Genomic DNA, 20,549 nt, shown 5'->3' on the forward strand with positions numbered 1-20,549 from the left:
CGGGGTGGGAGCCAAAGGCTGGAGCCTGGAGCTCAGATCTCCAATAAGCCAGCCCTCCCTTCCCCTCCTCCGCCTGCCTGCTCCTAGCAGGTGGGAGTTGAGGAGGAGGGCATGTCTCTGGCTGAGACAGGGGATGACAGAAGCACTTTCTGAACAGCCCGCAGAGGGCCCAGCCCCAGTGGGGGAGGGTGGGGAGTGGATCTGGCAGACAGGGCTGGAGGTGGAGTCTCCTCCAGCATGACCTACAGGAATTCAGGCCCTAGACCCTCCTTCATCCAAATCAAGGAGCCCTGAAATTGCACCTCGGGGATTAGCCTTGGGCTGCTTCTCTGCTTAAAATGTGCTGGTACCTTATTTCAGGGTGAAGCAGAGCTTTAGTCAACGTGTTATCTCTAGGAGGTGTTGGGGAAATGTTGGCTGAATGAATGACACTGTGGGCTGCCATCCGGCAGAGGAATAGAAGAAAGCAGGGAAAACTCTGGGGGCTTCAGGGGAAGTGGATAGGGATGGGGAGAGAAAATGGCCCCAGGGCAGATGTGACCTCTCACAGTTGTGCAGGTGGTCAGCCAGGGCAGTAGTGGTAGGTGGTCTGGTCCGTGCCCTCAAAGAACACAACTCTTATCACAAAAGTGCCACTTGCACTGAATTGTTTTCAGTGCCAGAAGCCCCCTTTTACAAGATCAGACCCACCCAGAACTGAATCAGCTTTGTGGAAAACCCTTTGGAGCTCACCAGTCTAATCTACTCCTCATTTCAAGTAAGGAAATGGAGGCAAGCAGGGGTCAGCCTGTGTTCTTAAACTTCACCACGATCGCCTGCCTGTGAGAGTTTTCTTCATTCCCTCCAGGGTGAGCCCCTGGAATCTTTTAAAAGGATTCACAGGCGATTGGTTGCAATGTGTATGTGTAGGAACTACTAGCTCAGCACTAGCTTGTAGTTGAAGAGTCCATTGGTAGCAGAACCAGGTCCAGGATGCTCTTGGGTCATATAGACCAAATTCTATTAAAGGAACTACAGCACTGAGGTTTGGTTCTATTGAACATGAAGCCATAGAACAACTAATAATAGAACATTAGCATGTCCAGATAAAAGGGTTCTTATAGTCTTTGGTGGTTTTAAAACTAGGTAACCCAAAACACTATATAGATTCAATGTAATTCCAATTAAAATCCCAACATCATTCCTTACAGAAATAGAAAAAGCAACCATGAAATTCATTTGGAAAAATAAGAGACCCAGAATAGCCAAAGCAATCCTTAGCACGAAATGTGAAGTAGGAGGCATCACAATACCAGACACCTTAATCTATACTACAAAGCTATAGTAACAAAAACAGCATGGTATTGGCACCAAAATAAACATATGGACCAATGGTACAGAATAGAAGACACAGAGACAAACCCACATAAACACAGTTATCTCATACTAGTCAAAGGCGCCAAAAACATACATTGGAGAAAAGATAGCCTCTTCAACAAATGGGTGCTGGGAAAACTAGAACTCCATATACAGCAAATGAAACTAAACCCCTATCTCTCACCATGCACAAAACTCAATTCAAAGTGGATCAAAGACCTAGGAATTAGACCAGAGACTCTATGCCTAATAGAAGAAAAAGTAGACCCAAATCTTCATCATGTTGGATTAAGTCCTGACTTCCTTAACAAGACTCCTAAAGCGCAAGAAATAAAATCAAGAATCAATAAATGGGATGGATTCAAACTAAAATGCTTCTTCTCAGCAAAGGGAGAAGAAGAAATAATCTCATTGATTATTTCTCAGCAAAGAAATAATCAATGAGGTGAAGAGAGAGACTACATTTTGGGAGCAAGTTTTTGCCACTCACGCATCCGATAGAGCACTAATCTCCAAGATATATAAATAACTCAAAAAACTTAACACCAAAACAACAAACAACCCAATCAATAAATGGGCTAAGGAGCTGAATAGACACTTCTCAAAAGAAGATATACAATCAATCAACAAACATACCAAAAAAAAAAAAATTCAACATCTCTAGTAATTAGAGAAATGCAAATCAAAACTACTTTTAAGATTTCATCTCACTCCAGTCTGAGTGGCAGTTATCAAAAATACAAACAACAGTAAGTGTTTGTGAGGATGTAGGGGGGAAAGGCACACTCATACATTGCTGGTGGAACTGCAAATTGGTGCAACCCATTCAGAAAGCAGTGTGGAGATTTCTTAGAACACTTGGAATGGAACCACCATTTGACCCAGCTATCTCACTTCTCAGTCTATACCCAAAGGACTTAAAAACAGTATACTATAGTAACACAGCCACATCAATGTTCACAGCAACACAATTCACAATAGTTAATCTGTGGAACCAACCTAAATGCCCTTCAATAGATGAATGAATGAAGAAACTGTGGTACATGTATACAATGAAATATTACTCAGCACTAAAATAAAATTATGGCATTTTCAGGTAAATGGATGGAGTTGGAGAATATCATGCTAAGCCAATCCCCAAAAAACAAGGGCTAGATGTTTTCTCTGATAAGTGGATGCTAATCCATAATGGGGGGGCATGGGATGAGTACAGGAATTTTGGATGGGGCAAAAGTTGGGGGAGGGAGCAAGGGGGTAGGAAAGATGGTGGAATGAGATGGACATCCTTACCCTAGGTACATGTATGATTGCACAAATGGTGTGACTCTACTTCAGGTACAACCAGAAAAGTGAAAGATTCTTCATTTGTGTTCAATGAATCAAAGAGCTTTCTACTGTCTTGTATAACTGGTTAGAACTAATTTTAAAAAAAGGCGGGGGGACTAGGTGAGTTCCCTTCCACTTGAGTCCAAGTTGTCTCTGTCTGGAGTGTCACTCCAGTCAGCCCCATAAAAATGGCATAAAATTATTTCACTGCAGATCATAAATAGGGGGAACAGAGAGCCCCCAGCCAATTGCCTGTGGAAACTTAAAGAAAAAACTCAGTATAGAGCTGAAGGAAATATCTGGGTATATGGAATGCTCCAGTGGGCCAAAGGGCTCTCATGCCGGCTATGGTAAGCATGACTAAGCAGATTCCGGAATACTTCCTGGGTACTGCCTCCTTGTGCACATAAACCCTTAGAAAAAAGGATGGCCACAACAAAAAGACAGTATCAATAAGTGCTGTCAAGGACATGGAGAAAGTGGGGCCTTCGTATACTGCAGGTGGGAGTGTACAATGGTGTAGCCACTTTGAAAATCAGTCTTGTAATATCCAAAAGATAGAGTGGCCATAGGACCTGGCAATTCCACTCCTAGGCAAATGCCTGAGAGAAATCAAACCTATTTCCACGCAAAAACTTGCAGACAGATGATCACAGCAGCCAAATGTGGAAACAAACCCAATATCCACCAACTGATGAATGAATAAATAAAATATGGTTTTATCCATAAAAGAAATATTCCTCAGCGATAGAACATGAAGGACTGAGCTGCCTGACAAGACGGGGGACTCTGGGAAGCATTATGATGACTGAAAGAAGCCCATCACAAAAAGCCACGTTACGTCCTTCCATTGGTATGAAACGACCAGAATAGGCAACGTAATGGAGAATACAGACTTTTGCTGGTCTGAGGTTGGGTGAGGGCTTGGGGTGAATGGGCAGTGACTCCAAAATAGGTACAGGGGTTCTTTCTGGTGTGACAAAAATACTCTTAAAATGATTATGGTAACAGATGCACAACCCTGCAAATATACTAAAAAAACACGGAATTGTCACCTTCAAATGGGTCAGTTGCATGGAATGTGAGTGACATTTCAATAAAGTTATTATTAAAATACAAACTAACAAAAACAAAAAATCCTTAGAGAAGTTCCTGTTATTTAGGTCCTGCTTACTAGAGGTGGTTTCTGCTAGGCTTTCCCGGGGCTTGAGGAAGGCAGATGTCAATGGGAGCTGAAACCACTGTCACCTGTCTATTAGCCTTTATCAGGTGCTTCACCAAGACCAGCAGGCCAATCTGTTATCTCCAGAAATGACTGAACAGAATTGTCAGCCAGAATCTATAGGCAAAAAAAAAAAAACCGGCAACAGCCTCCGGTGTGTGTATGCACACACGTGTGCAGTGTGCAGGCTACACAGTTCACCTTGAAGGTCAAGTCCAGTTATACGAATCACTGGAGAGGGTCACATGTTCTTCTGCAGCTGGTTTGTATCTAACCTGGTGAGGCCAACAGAGATCGTGTGCCACCTTCTGTAAATTTGGAGTCTCGGAGTAGCTCTGTTCAATTTGTCCAGTGGATAGACTCGTTTATTGACTGATGGATTACAGCCTCCTTAGGGTTCCTGCCCCAGGGGGGGCATGCTGTAGCCAAGCAAAGGCTCCTGTTCTGTGCTCCCTGAGTACACAGGCCACGCCTCTCTTGGGAAACAGCTCTGACCCCATGGGGGGAGCTTCCTCTCCCTCCCACACGGTGGAGGGATGTGTGTGGGGGAGCCTGGGGTAGAAGGAGGCCCCACTTTGGCAGATCCCCTCCTGAGCAAGGCCAGGATACAGGGCTCTTCCAAATGGAACAAAAGCGAGTACCAGGGAAGACAGCAAGCATCCCTCTTTATCTGAACATGGGATCGAGATGTGCAGAGGGAAAGTGAAATTTGCTTCAATTGTGAATGTCACCCACTGAAGATAAACTCTCCCTTCAAAGGAATTACTCATCGCACTTTATTATCATGGTACCTCGGGGTCGATCAGTATTCAAATTTATTAAGCAATGACATACAGAATATATGATATCAAGGACCCATTTCATCACTCCATTCCCTAAGCTTTTTTTTTTTTGCTGAGTCATGAGAAGTTTAGCAAGTTACAAATCAAAACAAAAACAAGCATGCACCCCACTCACTCGCTTGAGCGCACACACATACACACACAAACACACACACCACAAAAATGGGAGGCAAAAGCTCTGCGTGGAAGTTGCTCTAGTCGGGTGGCTTCAGAAAGGAAAAACATGATCTCTGACTAATATGAAGGAGACTCCAAATTGCTCTTGGCAACAATCTCCCCACCCGATTCCCCTCCCTCTATTCATCTCCGTGGTTCCCAGCCAAAGGAAAATAAACTGAACAGCCCTCTCCCTGGCCCAACCTGTAGGTCTGTACGGGCTGAGCAAACAAATATCCCTATGCAATTATACACCTGTGTAATTGCTGTAAACACGAGGACAGCCAGGCGGGTGCTCTCACCCTTAGCAAGCTGGTCATCTCCGTATTAGGAGAAAATGCCTTTATTCTGTCAGCATGACATCAAAATGGAATGCAATAGGATCCTGTGACCTCAAGTCCAGGATTTTTTTTTTTTAAGAAAAGGAAAAAGAAAGAAGAGAAAAACTATCCTTCTGGAGAGAATTGGTGTCCCAGAGCATCACCCAGACACCAGAAGGGAAGAACTCTGAGGCTGATTTATCAGGTCACTGTCCTCACAATAGTGACAGTTCATGTTAGAGATGGTTATCTTACACCTATTACACCACTTGAGATGGAAGGAAGGTCAAGAGGCCAGATGTCCTGGAATATTTATGTCGGCTCCATCTCAAACATTCCTCTGACACCGTTCTATTAGGACAGATATGTCCGGTCAGCTAAAACAGAAAAGGACAGGAGTCTCAGGAAATGGCTCTGTCAATGCAGGCACAAGCAGATGGAGTGGTCTTTTCAGCTGAGCCCCCAAACCTCCCTGGCAGGCCAGTGTGTGCTGCTGTGAGAATCACGGATGGCTGGAGACCTGGGTTCCTGGCCTGGCTTTGTTACCAACAAGTGCTGTAAGGGTGGACAAACTCCCCCCGCAATGGTCAGATCGGAGGCTTGAAGCCCCACAGGAGCCCCACATGTGTGGGACACACCGTCCTGGCCACTGAGGAACTTGGCGGGTGCATGAGGAAGGGGACATGCTGGGTCAATTTTCAGCTCTGCAGGCATTGCTCCAGAGAGGGGCCAATCCTTTCCCAGGCTGCACAGGTCTCTTGTCACTTCCAGTTGGCATGTGCCAAAACTACATGCTCGTTGGTCACAACCATGACCCTTAAATTGATCATATGAACAGCAGGAGCTCAAATGGCTTCCTGGACACTAGGAACAGAGGTGGATCATGGTGTGTGCACTCCTCAGTGTTCCCTTGAGCCAGGGACAAGTCCTTGTAACTGCAGAGTGGGGACGGTTCCTCATTCCAACCATTCCCCCTAGAGAGTCAGGGACCAGTGTGATTCACGTATTGTTGGATGTCCAACCATTAGTATGGCCCCTGTAACCACACAGTACACAATACAATAGTTGTTTTGATTGATTGGAAAAAAATATTTAGGTTCAAAATGGCTAATCCCATGTGTAATGTATACTACTTTATGTTGTACTATAATTATACAGAATGATTCCCATCTCCCCAATTATGGTATAAGATTCTAAAAGATGTGGGGCAATAATGGATAGCTTTGAATTCTGCCTGTTATCAACAAGCTGGATAGCTACTTAATCCTTTTGAGCCTCAGTTTCCTCATCTGTAGATGGTCTGATGATTCATATCTGACGGGAATGGAGGACTAGAGGAGATAATGCACGCTGAGCTGTCTGGCATGTAGTATGTGGTCTCCAGACACCTTGCCCCTCGCCTCCCTCCTTCCCTTTCGGATTTATCTCCCAGCACTCCTTCAGCAGGACAAACCTTATGTTCTGCTGCTTCCAGGCCTTTACTCTCTACATTTTCCTCTTTCAAGTTCCTGCCACAATGTCATGTAATTTTTGAAGCTGTTCTTAAACTCTGTCCACCAAGTGCCTCTTATTAGATCCCAGAGTGGCTGTCCCAGCCGACTGTGGCAGGGCCCTCCTACTTGGTCCCTTGGTTTCTCTATGGCTGTGAAAGTCTTATCCACCTGTGCTGGATGCCCCTTGGGATCAGGGTGGTAGGGGCTCCTTTCCTGTGTACATTTCCCCACAGGGCTCAGAAGGAACTTGGTGGGCTCCAAATCTACCAATCTTACCAAGTTTGTTTATTGTTTATTTATTTATTGGCACTGGGGATTGAACCCAGGGGTGCTTTAAGACTGGGTTACATACCTACACCTTTTATTTTTATTTTGAGACAGAGTCTGGCTAAGGTGCTGAGCCTGGTCTCCAACTTGCAATCCTCCTGCCTCAGCTTTCCAAATTGCTGGGGTTACAGGTGGGTGCCCAGCAACTTTACCAAGTTCCGCAATTCAAGTTGGGAGCCACAGGACTCACTTGGCACAGGTGTGCCACAATTCTGTGTAAGTGGTCCTGGTCTCCTCCGATGCCTCGCTTGGGAAACTCACCTTGCCCTCTGGCCTCAGTCCTTGGCCTATAAAATGGGGTGGATAAAGGATGGTGGTGGCTGCCCTTGCCATGATCCTTAGAAGGGGCATTTGGGAGAGTTTAGGAAATGCCCCCAGATACTCTGTAGAATACCATACCCAGGGAGACAGGCAGAGCTTTCTGGGAACGCGGATTTCTTTTCCTGTTCAGTTCAAGTTGGGCCTTGAGGGGAAATGGTGGCAGCACTCAGGCTGCTTTCCTCTCCGGGAGACTCATCCAGAGGGGGCTCCTAAGGCCTTTCTGAGAAGCCTGGAGAGAATTTAACTGGGTGAAGGCAGGGGGAGGGAGGAGTGGAGCTGAAACTTGAACCTGACAGGGCCTTTATTACCCCACTCCTCCCATCCCTAACCCTTCCAAAAATCTATCTAATCTGGAGAAAACTGCCTAATTGCTTCAATCACTTCCTTTACATTTTCAAAATCCCGCATTTAGAGGGATAGGAAGTGGTCCGCCACCAGCTGGTCAAGGAACAGCGAGACTGGAACTGGGCCTTACTCCTGCGCAGAACCGGGTACCAGCTGCTGAAAAGGGCATCCGCTCGCGGGCACAGCCACAACCGGGACAGCACCAGCAGGGGCAGAACCCAACTCCTGGGAGCGTTCACCGCTGGGCACCTGGACACGCGCAAAGGCCCCAGCCTCGACGAGCGGGGATTCGGGTGGTGGGCAGCTCTTTTTAGCTCCCTTTCCCGCCTCTGCGCTGGTTCGAAGAGACCCAGACCCTCCGGAGGGTGTCGCCCGCCCGGGCGCCCGCGGGGATCCGGGTACAACACGCCGCGTTCCCTGCCCGCACTTGGCCGCCTCGGGCTTTGCAAGACTCCAGCTTGACTTGCCCTCCGGGGAGGGAGTCTTCCCAATGTCCTCAACCTCGCTGGAGCGCGGGGAGGGCTCCCAGCAACCGTCACACCGCGCCTCGAACCGGGGACCCAGGCGGGACTCCCTCCGGCGGTGCCTAGAGACGCTGGTCAATTCCCGGCTAATTTCTGCCCACGTCTCCGGACCGTGGCTTCTGCCGAGTTGCCGTGGCTTTTGTTTTCCCGCAAGTTTTGCATCTGACCCTCGGGAGAACCCAGGTTTCTGGGGCGGAGGGGGCGGTTATTTAACAACGTATATCCGCAACTGCCTTCCCGAGTCCCCCTAAACTCTCTCGCTGTCCCCTCGCTCAGCGAGAGCCCGCCGGGAGGGCCGACCGCGCTGGGAAGGCGACGGGAAAGCGACTGCGGAGCTCGCTCCAGGTTCCCTCCGGTGTCCCTCGCTCCAGGTTCCCTCCGGTGTCCCTCGCGGGCTGCGCGGCCCCGCGCCCCTGCCCCGCTCGGGCGACGTGGGGGCTTGCAGTTTCCGCGGACTCCGCCACTCGCGTCAGCTAGAGCCTGCCGGAGCCGCCCCCACGGTCCCCCGAGACGCGGAGCGAGAACGACCGCAGCGCCGGGAGGTGGGGGCCGCCGCCAGACGCCCGCGAAGCTCCTCGGCCGCCCAGAAGGGCTTCCTCCCCACCGCCCGGGGCTCCCCGGAGCCCAGATCGCAGCCCCGCTCCCGGCCGAGGCCGCCGCAGACCCACCTGGCCGCCCCGGGGACGCCGCGCTGGTGCCCCGGCCGTGTCCTGAGCGCCGCCAGGGTCCGGGGCTGGGAATCCACGCGGCAGCGCTGCTCCGGGAGCCTGCCGCAGCCGGCGAGAGGTTGTCATTGATTCGCGCTGGGCGCGTTAAGCCATTCCAGGAGTGGTTTGGAGAGAGCACTCCCACCCCTCCCTCCAACCAGAAGTATTTGGCAGGCGGCCCCTTTCGTCCACCTGTACTGTTAAGCGCGGGACAAGGACCAATGTCACCAGTGGCGCTTTCTGCTTCACTTTATAACTCGCAAATTAAGCTCTTTGGGGGAAGGCAAAACCGACATGAAAGCAAGGAGGGGTTTTGCTTCTCTTCTGGCTCTCTCGGGCACTCCCTCCACCCCAGGAGTTCACAAAATGCTTTACCACTTATCTCAAGGCAAAGGAAGCTTTTAAAATTATTGTTGTATTCAATTCCGGGTGTTTTCTTATATTTTAGGAAGCATTTTGTTTCCATTTGACTAGAATCTGAGCCCAATAAAATTACTAGAATTATGTTTTCTCCTTAAAGGGTCGTGATTGTAACTTAAAGTAAGCACTACAAACGTTTGTTACTATTCAAGTGACAAAACAAAAACAAACAAACAACAACAACAAAAAAAAACCTTCAAAGTGCAGGTGGTGAGCACCGAAAGCAGCTCCTGCCTACCCAGGGGACTCAGCAGGGCCTGGCCCAGATGGGGTCACCAGGCCTGAGGTGGGGGCACCAATGCCACCTCTCTTCACCAAGCAGCACACATATCATACAGGCTGACTTAAATGGCAACAAGAGAGTCCAACATGCACATTTGCGTGGGCCATCTGTCCATCACTGAGAGTGTGGCCCACCACCCTCTCCCAGTCTTTTCTTCAAACCACACACCACACCTTATCTGAAAACTGCCAGCTGGGAAGCTCTGGCTGGCTGGCTCCCTCAGGCCTATTTCCCCTGGAACTGTCTGGTCACCTGGAGAAAATTGTCATTAACTCCTAAACAGCTGGTTGTTCTCAGAAATGGAGGAGGAGCCAGGAGAGAGATTCCTTCCTGCTGACCAGCTGCCCTGTGTGCCCCGAGAACAAGAAGGAGTGCCTACCACAGGAAACAGTGAGATGCTCAGCCTTCTGCTGCCTCTGCCAGACTTCCAGGGACAGGCAAGGAACCTTAAAGCACCTCAGAGCCAAATGAAAACTCCAAAGACATGTTGGTCCCAGAAGAGCCAGAAGGGGCTGTGATCTGTGAGCTTCTGAAACACCACATCAACTAAAACATCTCCAACAAGTTCCCCCTGCGTGAATCCCAGTGTTAGTGATTCATTTCTTTTTGGGGTCCCCCTGCCACCTGGCCAAGCATACCAAATTGCAGCAGGAAGGGCATCTCTGGGTTTCACCCTAAATGTTACTCTAAAATGATAAATGCCCAAGTCCTGGGGATCAGGCAATTCCACAACAGCTGTGAATGAGTTTGCCAGCTCCTCCATGCTAGGGTGCTGGGGAACATGGGGAGGGAGTGCTAGATCAAGGAATCAAAGACTGAGGGGAAGGCGTGCACACCTCATGAGATATAGTGCGGTCCAAGATTGGGTGACTCCATTTTTTTTTTTTTAATCAAACCCCACCTATTCCCATACTTCCAGAACACCCAAGTGAAAGAATGAAAAGTCAGTTCTCTTGGTCCACAAAGTCACTAATTAAACATCTGATCAAGTGTAACTCCATGCTCCACTCCCATACCCAGGCAGGTGCCAGCACATGACCTGGATGGAGGCAGTATCAATCCAGAATTGTTTGCCATGTGTCCACAGGGGTTTGCCTCCATGGCGTGCAGGTGGGTGGGTGCAGTGGAGTGCCACCCTCGGAGGCTCTCATCTGTGGGGCAGATAAGGCACAGGGGGACTGTTAAGGTGGGGTAAAGTGCATAAGCACCATCCACTACTGAGGAATGGGAAATGACTTCTGCAGAGGGGACAGGAGCCCAAGCAGTGAATAAGGCAGGCTATGTGACGGGGGCTCTGGATGGAGGTGGGACAGGCAGGCCAGAGGTTTGTGTGGCTGAGAGCAGGAGTGTCAGCTGAGGGAATGAAGTCAGAAGATGGCATCATGGGGCAAGTGGGCAACCGCTCTGGCTCAGGGGTCCTCTCCAAGAGTGGGGGTCTATGGGATGGAGCTGGTTTATTACAGCTTCCCAGCTGAGCCTACTTTGGAGGGCAGGGGGACGTGGGGGAGGACTCCAGCAGGGACTGGTGGGAAGGGGGGAGGTGCCCAACCCAGCCTGCCCTAGGCAGCCTCTCCTCACAGGGCTCCAGCTCCAAGCTAGAAGGAGCGGCTGGGTAAGCCAGTGAGTGGTGCCAGGGCCGATGACATTGCAGCCAAGAGGGGTGGGGGAGAGCTGGCAGCTGTCCAGCCCACCCGCCGGGTCCTGCAGTGGACAGTGTCTGTCGCCCCTCCCTCCCCCTTAATCACTGTGTGTGTGTGTGTGTGTGTACCCTGCTGGGACACGCCCTTTGGAATGGCTCTGGGCAAAAAGTGGGGAACCCCACCCTTGTAACCCTCCAGCCTCACTTGGTGCCAGCTCCCTCCTGGGAATAGGAACATAAAGGAGACCTCAGAGAGGAGTAGGGTGGGGAGAAGGGGATAGGAAGCCTCCCAAAGCCACCCCCAGAAGGGACTCTGGGACGGCCAGACTGTAGACCTGTGATTGTACATTTTCTTCCATGCCCCATTCCTTCAGGGGCCCTTTTTGGCTCCCTCCCTCTTACTCACCCTGTTCTCAGGCTCCTTCCCTCCCACCCTGCCCCACCTCTGCCCCCACCCTGGCTGTTGCCCCACCTTCCTGGGTCGGGTCAGCCTGAACCATTGGAAACAGGTTGGCTTCACAGGCACCCTAACTTTCAGGGTTGGTCCCAAACCCAACCCCTTCCTGTTCCCAAAGGGCAAAGCCTCCTGCTCCCTAGAGGCGAAGCAGAAACACTAGTTGCAAAGGTGCTACTGTCTACAGACCCGGCAGGGTCTGGCTGTCAACTGTGATGTGTGTCTGTGCACGGAGCACACCTGGACAGATGCACGTGCACAAAGAGCTACACGCAGACCTGAGCTGTGTGGCCTAGAAATAGTGCTATTCGCATCCACCAAGGGTCTACCTCCTCCCTGAGCCCTTGCAGAACCCTGAGGCAGCTCCCATTATTTTCCCATCTTACTGATGACGAAACTGGGTCTGGGAGAGGTCTTATAACTTGTTCAAGGTCATAATGCATGACACGCCATAAAACTGGCAGTCACACCTCAGTCTTCATGGCTCTGGTGCCCAAAGGCTACCCTAAGGTTCAAGCTCTGGCTCTTTGTTTAGTCATACAATTGGTTCTCTAAGGGGCTTGACCTTGGTGTTGTGTGCCTCCCTCTCTCCATCTGCTGAGTGGAAAAGATAATGCTTCCTTCTGACCCCAGAGTGTGAGGGTCATGTTAGCCGTGGCCAGTGGGGAATGATTCAGGTCAGAATTCTGGAAAGCATTGGAGCAAGGATTCCTAGAGAATGTCCTTAACACTGGGAGTGAGTGTTACTCAGGTCAGAAGCATGAACCACCCTTGCTGCCTCCTCCTCTTTCCTACCCCCCTGACCCTGCCCAGCCAATCCTTCCATCAGAGTCTGTTTTCACAACAGATCTTGAATCTGCCCTCTTCCTGCCACCTGGGCTGCCAGTCCCCAGACCATGCCACCATCTGAGGGGACCTCCTAATGCATCTCCCTGACCCACTCCTGTCCTGCTCCTCAGTCTAGTGCACGTGGCTGCCAAGCAATCCTCTTAACACCTGCAGGTGGTGTGAGATGCCCTTGAGTTGTAGGCCCTTGCCTGGCATGTGCGAGGCCCTAGGTTTGATCCCCAGAACCACAAACGAACCAAACAATATGCATCTGGTTGTATTCTGGGCACGTTGGACATTCAACAAATGGTTTATTAAATTTTAAGGAAAACTATGCCAGTTGGAACAACAGGAAGAGGGTGGCATTTCTAACGGGGGTCCTTCAGGGGAGGTGCACACCAGCCTCTTCTTTGGGGGCCCCTCCCACTTCCTCTGGCGGCAGACCAGTACCTCCTGACTCTAGAGTCCCTGGTTCAGGTGGTGCCAACAGCACCACATTCACAGGTGAAATGTCATGCTGTGTGTTCAACTTTGAAATGACAATCCTTGGCTGTTTAGCATCAAGAACAGAAAGGGAGCCACAAATTGAATCTAAGTCTGTTTTAACAGCCCTTTATGTGTTCACCGATTTTTAAAAAACATTTATTGTTTAGTTGTAGGTGGACACAATACCTTTATTTCACTTACTTATTTTTATGTGGTGCTGAGGATCGAACCCAGGGCCTCACGCGTGTGAGGCGAGCACTCTACCGCTGAGCCACAACCCCAGCCCATGTTCACCGATTTTATCCAAATCAGTTAGCTGCCCATACATTTCTGACCCCGTGTTTCACAGGGACATTGCCAGACTCCCTCAAACTCCTCCACACCTTCAAACACAGAGCGGTGATCTAGAGAAGTGGCCTCCCCAGCAGACTGGCCTTTGGCTGCCCTGTCCTGTGGGAGCTGGAGGGCAAGGACTGTGGCCTCAGAGGAGAGAACAGATACCTGCCTCCTGCTTCTCAGGTGCACCGGGGACTGGTCGGTGCTTGTCTAGGGAGGTGCTGACTAAGCACACATTGTGTTCTTAAGCACACAGGGGTGTTCTCTCAGGGGGAAGTGAGGGGAAAGAACCCTGCTGGGCTGGGGTGCAGGAAGAGTCCTGAATCTGGCTGGCTGCACAGTCAACAGGGCAAGGGAGTAGGGTCCCAGCCCTCTGCACCCAGCCCGAGGGCCCAGCCGGCCAGGGCCTCGCCCTCCTGTCACACACAGCCAGGCAGGAGCTTTAGCTAAGCCTGGCCAGGGGTGGGGCTGGGCCTGTTGCCTCAGGAGCCGCCTGGCAGCCCAGAGGCAGAGGAGGCTTGGTGAGAACCCGGCCAAGGTGGGACAGCGGCAGGAAAAGGGGGTGACACCACCTGCTGGGGGAAGCGGATCCCCCCTCTCCTCCCTCATTCCCTTCCTTTCTCTTACAGGTAGGCACTAGCGCTGCCACCCAGAATACCCCAGGCTTTGCCATGAAGCAGTAAGCAAACCCGTGAGGTCTCCGCCCTCACAGAGCTGACCCTCCAGCAGGGGAGACAATAAACAGGTGTGCATCTGTGGGGACCTCGGGTGGGTGAGTCCAGCCATGCATCTCAGCTGCTTCCTTGGGTAAACCACTTGTCCATTGCTCACAGCCTCTCACCTCAATCGATCCCCACCCCCAGGGACCGGCAGAGCAGGAATTATAGCTCCGTGTTAAGTGAGGAAATGGGGTTGAGGGTGGGGAAGTGACTTGCCCAAGGTCACTCTGGGAGCAGTGGTGGAGCTGCCAAGGGCACACTGGCTTCCACGCCTTGCCCAGTGCTCCCAGCTGGACTCACCTCCATAGCAGGGGAGGCCCTGACCCTCCGCTTCTAGAGACACTACATTTATACACGGAAAACTAAGAAGACACGAACTGGGAACTTCAACCTGGACAGAACACGAATTTGTCTAATAGTGAAGGAACTCTCACTGTGCAGGATGGGATCCCTGGGGGTGGAGGCCACACACCAGCAGCAGACTCTGGACTTGACCCATGACCCCTCTGGTAAACATGGTGAAAGTTGGCCTGTCCTTCCTGTATGTCTGTGAAGGCCCCATTACCCAACCAGGTTATTGGGACCCTTGGACATAACAAATATTCTCTGGGTGTAGACAAAGACTCTCTCCTTGATCTGAGACCTCTTCTCTACTAGGCCTTGTCTTTGAGCTCCATCTTGGGCCTGCCTAACTCAGTTTTAATAAGAATCCTGCTAAGTTTAGGGAGCATCTCATTCTCTACCCCAATATCTAATTACCCTGGCCTGCTGGCCTGCTTCCAGCAAGAAGCCCCTTACTTCTCATGGCTTCTCTTAGTAATTTTCCAACTACAACGCCACCCTCACGGTAAATTCCCACTTGTCCTTACTGAATTCAGAGCTGAGCGCCATCTCCCTCCCCTTTTGCAACTGGCTCAACTCCAAATACAGCAAGATAAGTGGGAATACTCTTATTGTAATAGTCCTGAAGAAAGTCTTCCTTAACCATTTTAACACCTGGATGAATATTTTTTCTTCAATGACTATGATGGCACACTTGGAAAGGATCATTTTCATTGGACCCCCGCCCCCCAGGACCCCAAGTGTGCACTTTTGAAGCCTTTGTCTTCACTTGTGATTGAGTGACTAGGGATCAGTTGGTGAGTACCATTCCTGGTCCAATCCAGTGCTCTGGATGAGAGTCCTTTGGAGCATGGCTAGGATACATTTTGAGTCTTTGGAGTCTGAGTGTACTGTGAGGTTCGGTACAAGTCTGAGGTCTTGGGTGGCAAGGTACCTGTTTGAACAATAATCTTCCTGGACAGAAGTCTTCACCAGTGTTCTTGGTGATCTATTCTCTGAGTTGGGAGGAGCAAGACATCCTTGACTGTTTTAACCCTGCCTCGGGTCCAGAGACAGGGTTAGAGACCCAAGCAAGGAGGCTGGGTTAGAGTCCTAGGTCTCTTTGTTTGGGAGCTATCATTAGTTAAGAAAATGGAGCTTCTTGGTGGAGGTCCCCTCCTTTGGAAGTCCTGCTAACAATCTGCTCCACAACCACACTAAAGATAGGGTGGAGCTACAATGGTGCCCCAAACCCACTCCTCTAAGACCTCTCCCTCCCCATCACCCTAGCTCCTTTTCCTTTCACCTCCTTCAGTGTCCCTTCAACTCCATTCAGTCCTGTGATATGTCTCCCTTCAGACCCCTTCCTCCTCCATCCAACCCCTCTACTTCTCCCATGCAGACCCTCAATTCCCTGCGACCAATTGAACATTGAACCTCTGATTCTGTGGAGGCTATGGAGGACTCAGAGGTCCCCAAAGCAACAACCTATCAAAAAAAAAATCTTGAAAGTATTTTCCAGGAATATTGGTAAAAGCTTTAGCCTTCGTATACAGCATGGGAACTTAACTTGTTCCATCTGCCAGAAACCAATTCAGATAAAAATAGGAAATAGGAAGTGGAGCGAAGACAAGAGCCGACCATGATGTGTAAACCAGTGAGTTTTGTGTTACCGTGTTTACATAACTCGTGGACCAAATTTTAGAGTAAAAGCTAAAAGGTCTCATTTGTGTCTCTGTGTATGTTTATGTATGTATGCATGTATGCCTCGGGTATGTGACATTCTTCTGCTTCCAGATGGCATTACCAAATTAATTTATAAAGCCCTTTAAGAGAGTTCTATTCAAATTGACTTCAGTGCAAATGCAGTAGTTCCCCCTTATCCATGATTTTATCTCCTGCAGTTCCATTTACCCACCGTCCCAAAATACTAAACGGAAAACTCAAAAAATAAACAATTCATAAGTTTTAAATTGCATGCTGCTCAAAGGGTTACTTGAACTCAAGTACGGTAATACTGGGAGAGTCTATCTGATAAAGGAGATGGCCACTAAGTATACAGCAAGGATACATCCAAACAAAGGGATGATTCAGGCCCCAGGCACGACAGAGCGGGAAGACATGGGGTTTTATCACGCTACCAGAAGGGCATCCTGGGGAGCAATGGAGGTCAGTAGTAGCTTAATGCTACAACTCCATGCCAAAGGCATTTCATCACGTGGACATTGTATCAGCTCCTATAATTGCAAAAAGGGTGAGTATATATGATAAGGTATTCTGGGCACGAGAGAGAGAGAGAGAGAGAGAGAGAGAGAGAGAGAGAGAGAGAGAGAGAGAGAGAGACCACATTTACATAACTTTTATTGTAGTATATTGTTATAACTTTTCTATTTTATTATCAATTATTGTTAATCTCTTACTGTGCCTAATTTATAAATTAAACTTTATAATGAGCATGTATATGTTGAAAAAAAACCAGTCAGTCAGTCTGTCTGTCTTTCATCTATCTATCTATTGGTGAGTACTATCCACTGGGGATTTTGGAGTGTACTATGTCAGGTGCTTATATAAATTAAGTATTCCTGAAATGCTCAGAAATATAGAAACTAATCCAAATGTTTTTCAAGTTCATATAATTTAGGCAAATCTTGGGCAAATAAGACTAGTTTTAACATTGTTGGCTTAATAAAACTAGCTTGTATTTTGAGTTACCAGCGTTAAATATAATATGAGTATACATTTTATACCTAGCTTCTTTTTTAAAGGTTTTTTTTCCCTTTTGTGATTTTTTTGGGGGGATACTTTCCTAACATGCATGTGTTATAAAAATATTGGATAGGAGAATGACTCTAGGCAACAGCAAGCTTTGTTTAATGTCTTATGAAATTTTCAAGAACAATCCAAGCAAAATTGCTAAGAACATATGTATTCAGTTAGTGTAGGTGGTTTAAAAGTTTTAAGAATGGACTTTTCAATAATAATTATATTTTATAATATCTGGCTAGAAATGCTTTCCAATATCTTTTTCAGTAACTTGCAACTTTAGATCTATGCTGAATTAAGTTAAGCAACATTCAATTTCATTAAATAGCTGGATCATTTCTAAGCAAGACAAATTACTGAAAGTTAATTACTAAGCACAAATTTCAAGTTTGCATGATTTTGTTTCTTATTTTTATATTTTATAGACAGACTTTAAACATGTTCTTTCTCCACATTGAGAGTTGCACTGTAAAACAGTATACACCTAAAAATAAGGTGATAATATGTTCATAAAATTTGCTAGTCTGCTACAGAATCTTTGCATATGACAGACAGTTGTCTCTTTCAAATCTTAAATGAAAACTTGACTTTCAAATGACCTTGAGATTTCCCAGAGGGCCCCTGGGAAATCTAAAAGTTTTTCCCCCCTTATCATCTTGTAAAAACATATGTTAAAATGATTAAGGTTATTTGGTATGTTGAATTGCATGAAAAGTATTGTCAAGTAACAAGATGTACTTAACCTTTCCAATGTTATATTTATATGGGCAAATGTTATGAGTATAAATATTCCAGAAACCATGTAAACTTCCTAGAAATTTGTCAATAACTTTGCTGTTCATGATAGGTCCTGTGTGTAATGTTATCATTCATAATCAGGGCTCTTGTCTTAAAACATTGAGCTCCACAGAAATAACTTTTCTTGTCAGATGAAGTCTCATTGGATCTTTAACCTCAGGCCTGTTAAATATTTTGTCACCTGAGGATTGTTTTGCTCCAGTCTGATTCTTCTCTGCCAGGTTTTGCCACCAACTATGGGTCAGACTACTTTGTCTTCAACAAAAAAGGACTGTCTCCGAGGCCAAGGAAAGGAATGTACCAGGTACTCTGGGCTCCAGGCTTCTGATGGCATTGCTTAAATAACTGAACACAATCTACCATTGGACACTATCAGAATTTCTACTCTCAGGGAGAAACGGTCACATTGGTAAACCTACTAGCCCAAGATCAAAGCAAAGCAAGAATTAATTACATGAGAATGAGTGAACTGAAGAAAGAAAAGTATCTTTTGTTTAGAGTACCGCTCTTGGCTTTATGGAATCCTGTCTACCCCCCTTTTTTTAAGCCATCTGTAACTCACAACCATTTAGTAGATTATACTTTTGTAAACAGCAATAAATCCATTTTCTTTCTGCCTGACTCCTCCACAATTCAGAAACTGTCACTGAATGTTCTCATTTTCACAGCAACAGAATTATTTGCATAAGTTCCTTAAGAATCTGTTCCTCCTTATAGTATGACATACATGGAAACACTATTTGTAACCAAGGCTTTGATTGAATGTCATATTTGAGACTGATACCTCATCTGATGGTCAAGTGACCAGACATACTTAGGGAACCAAGGTCAACTTTTTACCTTCTCAGGAAAACCATCCCAAAACCCAATTTACAGGGTCCCTAGCCTTACACAGGAGTGACGATGTTGACTTCCTAGCAGGTCCAGGAACCTTAGGATATTTAGGGGACATCAAGAAGAGAGGATTCCCCCAAACCTATAGGCTCTGCAGGCATAATCCAGTGGCAAGTTCTTGGCTGGGCTCCCAGCTTTGAGGGACTTTTCAGAGTCCAACCTGAGACTCTTTATGCAAATATCCAGCAAAACAAATTTTAAAAGGCCCACATGGTCAGTCGCCATGCTCGATACATTTAATGTGCATAATCAGGCCAAATCTCGTGAGACCAGACTTCTTTTATAAACAAGAATAATCTCGCTTTGATTATCTCTGATCAAAAAGGAGTGGCTGCAGAGAGAAATTTTATGTTTCAAAATGATAGTGTATGCTTGTGAGTTACCAGCTGTATCCTGTTGATTGGCTGTGAAGTTTCATTATTCCTGCAGACTGGACTGGATCCTGCTATCTTGCAGATAGTCAGGGCTCCCTTTCCTTTGCTAGTGTTTGCTAGGAGGAGGAAAGGTAGTGACAAGGATGGGTAAAGTGAGGGCATGCCCGTATGTGTGTGTGTGTATGTGTGTGTGTGTGTATGATGTTTCTATAGGTTAATGCGGGAAGAGACACTGCCTGGCAAGACCCGTATTTGGGCTGGGTGGCTGACAGTTAGGCAGGGAAGGGTGTACCTTCAGGTACCTGCCGTTTTTCTGTTGCATCAAGCACCCAATAGGGCTCTGACATCTTCCAGAAAAGCATCTGCATTAGCTGGCACCCGCAGGCAGAGATCGACCTCATTCCTTGTGCTGGTCAGTCTTCTACAGGGGATTTCCCCCCCTTGTTTCCAGTACTGGTGATTGAACCTAGCTAGGTCCTCACACATGCTAGGCAAGTTCTTTTCTACTGAGTTGCATCTCCAGCCCTTTTAAAATTTTATCAGGTCTCACTAAGTTACCCAGGCTGGCCTCAAACTTGCAATTCTCCTGCCTCAGCCTCCTAAGTAGTTGGGATTACAGGCATGTGCCACCAATATTGCCATTAGGCAATATTGAGAATGATTGGGCCAAGACACTGCCCTTCCCTAGGAAGGGGAAAAGACGGCACAATGAACTTTGTGCAGCACAAAGCCAGTGAGACAGGGACCTTGCAGCTGAAGCTGGTCATTTTGTAGAGCCCAAGGTTAGGTCTGGAGGATGGACAGGGAACAGGGTACAACTAAATTGCTGCTACAAGATCAAAACAATCGGTTTGGCCTCCAGAAGTACCCACTGTCCGACCCCAAGGACAGAGCCAGGGTCTGAACTCAGGTCACATTTACCACCTTGAAATCACTTTTAATCCTGGGGAACTAGATAAGGTGGCTCAGAATACTTTGTATTTCTAATGCAGCAGGGAAAACCAAAACAAGGCAGAAGGTAAGCTCCGTTAATCACAACAGAAGTAAAACATTCGACTAGGCCCTTGTTTGAGGCTGTTGATGCTTTGGAGGGCGGGCGCATCACCTAGCAGAGAATAAACTGCCCCCTGTCCAGCGTAGTTAGCAGAATTACCTAGCTGCAAGTTCACAGACGAATGCAATTTTGAAGTCCTTGATAAAAGGGTTTACCTCTCACTGAGGGGGAGCAGAGGTTCACCAGCCTGGATTGGGTGCACAGAGGGTGTCCTCGCAATGATCAAAGCAGGGTGAGTTTC

The 20,549-nt window shown here is 48.0% G+C and overlaps 1 protein-coding gene across 3 annotated transcripts in view; it reads right to left on the minus strand.

Annotated features, from left to right (window-relative positions):
* Zbtb7c (zinc finger and BTB domain containing 7C) overlaps positions 1 to 20,549 on the minus strand; it is a 323,330-nt gene that overhangs the window by 84,889 nt on the left and 217,892 nt on the right. Inside the window, exon 1 of one of the 3 annotated variants that reach the window (XM_046428421.2) lies at positions 8,901 to 9,375. The exons of the other annotated variants lie outside the window; for them this stretch is intronic. The gene's annotated coding sequence lies outside the window, so the exon portion shown is untranslated. Of the gene's footprint in view, positions 1 to 8,900; positions 9,376 to 20,549 lie in introns of those variants that run through there. 3 annotated transcript variants of the gene reach the window in all.

This window comes from Marmota monax, unplaced genomic scaffold, assembly GCF_021218885.2.
Source record: "Marmota monax isolate L192 unplaced genomic scaffold, Marmota_monax_Labrador192_F-V1.1 WCK01_AAM20220418_F8-fsc00031, whole genome shotgun sequence".
Lineage (NCBI taxonomy): Eukaryota > Metazoa > Chordata > Mammalia > Rodentia > Sciuridae > Marmota > Marmota monax.